This window comes from Saccoglossus kowalevskii, chromosome 5 (assembly GCF_978046115.1).
Source record: "Saccoglossus kowalevskii chromosome 5, keSacKowa6.1, whole genome shotgun sequence".
Classification (NCBI taxonomy): domain Eukaryota; kingdom Metazoa; phylum Hemichordata; class Enteropneusta; family Harrimaniidae; genus Saccoglossus; species Saccoglossus kowalevskii.
The window spans coordinates 14,974,161-14,978,956 of NC_140645.1; the positions used below are offsets into that span (position 1 = coordinate 14,974,161).

The following is a 4,796-nucleotide window of genomic DNA, read 5'->3' on the forward strand; positions in this document are numbered from 1 at the left end:
TGATGAAATATTTAATGACACCACAGATGCAGAGATGACCCTTCTGGAAGACATATTCCTCGCTGTAGTGGTCACAACGCCAGCTTCCCAGCAGAGATGGAGAAATAATTATCGACAAGTTGTAAAACCAGCATCAATAATAAAGAATAATAGTATAGACGTGATTCAGGTTGTCTGCAAGACTGATAACGAGATTGTAAATATATTGAGTGAATACGAATCGTTGCATTACAAAGATATGGTGCGAGGGGATATTTTGTGTGAAGAAGACAATATGTATGAAGGACATGTTTTTGCAATTAACTGGGCTAAAGATAAATTATTCTCACAATATATTATGTTTATGAACTCGGGTCGTGTACACATCAACTTGTATACAATGTTAGACCTTTTTAATCAAACCAATGACAATATTGATGTCGCCTTCTTCTGCGAAGGAGAAAGATGTTCATGCAATGGCTTACAGAGTAACACAATAATGAAATGTGGTCTGAAGGATATGGCATGTGTAGAAGATATGGCTTCTTTGCAATTATTCGCTATTCTTACATCGCGAAATTTATTATCACATTTCGATCGTATTGATATACGTAAAACGGAATACATGGTCGTTAGATCCAGACTATTTACTTATGAATCGAGAAGGAAAGGAATAACTGGATTCGCTTGTGGATTTCGGCAGTCATACTTTGCTGAATTTTGGCGAGGGAAGCCAAACTTTTATGATCTGCCCTGGCTGAGCATTGACTGTGACAATAAGAAATACAGAAATCTTGTACCCGAACCAGAAGTATATGTATGTTAAATCTTACTGATGTGCTTCCCGTATACGTATAAAACGTGTGATCATATTCTGTGATTCAGTTCCCTAGAAAACAATACAAATTGTCATTCCTTCAAATGACATGATCTAAATCAATATTCACAGTTGCTATTGTTTCGAATGTCGAGTCATGTATATATCAAATCCTTCATACCAAGAAACTATATCTATAATCATGTCGTAAATGTGTCTTATGAAATACAGTGAGCATATGAATAAATGCATCATCAAAGTTGATTGTACGATTAAACTGAAAATGCCACCAATGGACAAATACATCCCATTGTTTTTAACAATATCTCTCATAATTATGACTTTGCACTTTGTATTTGTCTTATCCATCTGTCATTTGCATAAAGGTTTGCAGACCAAGTTAGCTTGCTTTGACATAATATTTTGTGCTCAAGATTTATTTAGCTTTCACAGATTTGGTAGCAAACACATCGTGCGATACATACAAAACATATGCGGAAAATTTATATTCCGTTTTCATTACGACAGAATAGTATTTGTAAATAGCATTGAAATACATTACTAAGTTTTAATCTTATTATATTGAGTAATAAACACATGCAGTGGATTTATATTACTCCTAGCCACTAATTAAATACACACCCTGATTTTACCGACCTTCACATATTCAATTACTATAACGCAAAGGTACAAAGCAAGTCATTTAGTGGATTCTTGTTACTCAAGAACAGGAATAAGCACTATGGCATTTTGCAATCTTTTCATGAAATGTTTCTGCTTGTGTACCTTTTTGACATGGGTTAGGTTTCGTGATAATAATAAATTGCGTGATAGATATCTTTCTCCAATCGTTAGGTCACTGGGTGAATTTTGAGTGTTAGAAATTCAAAATATCATAGTAGAATGCAAAATTTAAGAATGTCTTCGCATTGGTTAGTGTGAAGGAAGTATTTCGGTAGAAATTTGTATGAAAAATTAACATTTCTATGATTGTTTCAAATTATAGAAGTAATTTTCACTTTAGTGAATTTTCAGAAGAAAATATTTACCTATTATTATCTTTGATTGTTTTGGACATGTTGTCAGTAATATGCTTTGTAGTTGAATTTGTACCCAATTTCTATGCTGAGCTGATTGATTCTAATAAAATATTTCTAAGAGCAATTATTGCCAGTCGTTGTCACTTGTCATTAATGAATTCCAGAAAGTGGTCGAGGAATATGTCATTCAATCCGACTGGCAGTGATGTACTGTGATGACAGCCATTCAACTAATTCATAAATATAAATTATTTTCTCTGAAAAAGTTGTCTCTTCTATTTCGGTTTTTGCTCTCTATAGTTGATTTCTGTTTCCATATTTTCTTTCGTTTTTGACACAAAGGACGCTATTACATAATCATGTATTCAAATAAAGCCTATTGACAGCTGTCTGATGAATTATGCAGTACCAGTCCATTCCATTTGTGAAAGTTTCAGTTACGTAATTATATCACGTGCATGTGATTTTTGGGAGTTAGGTCATCACATATTAAATAACATGTGAACCGTTGGCCGTATATTAAAAGTGTTATATATTTTACGTTTTTCAGAACAACACCTACCAGGGTCGATGTTTTGACTTGTGTCTTCGACTTTGAACTGAATCACTGAATATCCACCCACAAAGCAAAGCTAGAAGACATAATTCAATAACAGGGTTGTATTCAAAAATGTACTTACGTGCTTGTACAACATCTCACACTATGACACAGTAGATCTATTATTATTGTTCTAAAATAAACGGTGAGGGCATACCGAGTTGAAATAATCAGAATGAGAGAAACAAATTTATAACATACAAATTAATTAAAACAGACTTTAGAATGGAAAAACTAAAATGAAATAAAAATGCAACATGAATAGAATTTTGACAATGTTTAGAATCAGTGACAATAACTTGGAAAGCAAATTAGAAAGAAACCATGCATAGAAGAAAAGAATAGACTTTGTAAAAATGCAATGAAAAAATAGTCGAAAATGAAATTCACTTACGTCATAGATTATGAATTATGTAAAGAGTAAAAAATGCGATGGTAAAACAAGCAAGAAAATAAGGACTGAACAGCTTCAAAAAAATACAAAAGAATACTATATTCCACATTAACAAGGGGTTACAAATAATGTAATACTGATTTGTCTGTCATTTGTCATAATCACTCAAGAAAATGAAAAGCAAACAAAACTAAACAACTTTAACAACAACAATATGCATTGGCAAAATTGAAAAAAAATACGATATTCCACATTAAATGAGAACAAGGGGCTACAAATAACGCATTACTGATTTGTACGTCATTTGCCTGTCATGGAAACACACAATCACTAGAGGGCGCAATTTTATGAAAAGTTTATTTTGTGCCAAATATAATATTTTCTATCTTTTCGCAGTATCGAATGAAAATGCTCATAGGATTACTTGTGGTGCCTGTTGTAGGAAAATCAGTCTAGTTTTTCGCTATGTAAGCGTGAGATAAATTTATAAATAAAATTAGCCCGACCCTGGGTCGAGCCAAACCAAGCCAAGTGTTGTATTTGCCTTGTACAGCGTATGATGTGGGTATTTGCGTATGAATGACCATGGGAATGTGCATGTGCCTTGCAGGTGACTTTGTTGTGAAAATTCATGTTGTTGTGTGGTGGACGTGGCAAGTCAGTACACCGCGAGCCGTCAAAGTGTGAGCACCCTATTCAGCTTTGCTTAGCAGCAGTTTGTAAGGGCATTTCAGGCTCTTCGTCACCTTGCTTATGCTGCAGAACCAGACTAGTAGTCGACCAGCGTTACGTTTATACCTGTGTACAGACAGGACGAGTTTGTTGGTTTCAGTTGTTCTGTCCTTGCGTGGAACAGGGAGGAGTGACGGCATGTCAACCGTAAGTTGTACTTTACATATTTTGGAGTGTCGTGTAGACGCAATTATTTATATGGTGTTAAAGCGATGAATAGAAGCATGGAATTTATTGTGAATTATATATGTCGCATTATTTAAGCTATATTTAAATGTAATGTAGCGATACATAATCGTCTTTTAGAATTTAGAATTTAATTAGCACGTGTAATTGGTATTGCTATTTTCAGTTGGCTTGGTAATTGTGAGCTGGTGTATCGTGGTCGTGTGGACGTACTTTAGTATTGGCAACTGGTGGTGGTGAACGGTTTCTATTATATCTACCCGGATCGGTTACTGGTGACACAGTCAGTTTTAGAAGCTCTATGGACTTGATGTGGATGGTAGCTGAAGTATCTTCGATGCAGAGATTTGAGAAGCATAACAGAACACTGCAGGACTACAATAGGGCACTGATACTGTAAACTTTATCACAGTTTTGCTTTGCCTCAATTCCCTGACCCGAAGGCCTTGTATGACCAACTTAGTTTTACGTAACCATGTATTAAGCATATTGTTATATTTCGCATAAATGGATAATAGATTGAAGTCGTTGATTTGTTGATTAACGTGATTTATTTGTGATAAGTTCTTGTGCACAAGTTTCATGTTAATTTCTAAGTATGAATATCTGTTGATGAGGGTTAGAGAATAAAATAGCTTAGTTAACTGTATGCACGTTATCATCACCATTCATTGTGCGCTCCCGCGTGTGTGGCCAATCCTCGGATCTGTGACAGTGCCCACGTGATGGAATCGTGTTCGAATCCATCGGATACAGTGTTACCTGTCTATCACGGTACACGTGATCGTGACTGGCCAATGATTTTTAAAAAGTAAATGTTGTAATTGCTTTGGAGTTTCAGAACTTCAATTTGTTTATTCTGGCCACGGGCTACAATGTAAAAAAGTACTAGCTGGATTTAAATTCTGATATAATTTTATTATAATGTGATTATACTATTATAGGAAGCTAGCTATGTCAGGCCATCCCAGAGAGGCCATCAGTTTTCTTTAATTTAAGTATCATTAGTCTAGCAACGCAGGTGAAACCAATCTTTATAGGCAATCACAC

General features: G+C 34.9%; 1 long non-coding RNA gene across 1 annotated transcript; it reads left to right on the forward strand.

Moving 5' to 3' along the window:
* The first annotated feature begins 3,395 nt into the window (after positions 1 to 3,395).
* LOC146745804 (uncharacterized) lies at positions 3,396 to 4,395 on the forward strand. The gene is made up of 2 exons (XR_014929514.1): positions 3,396 to 3,707; positions 3,913 to 4,395. It is a non-coding gene; the product is annotated as an uncharacterized LOC146745804 (long non-coding RNA).
* Positions 4,396 to 4,796: the final 401 nt, after the last annotated feature.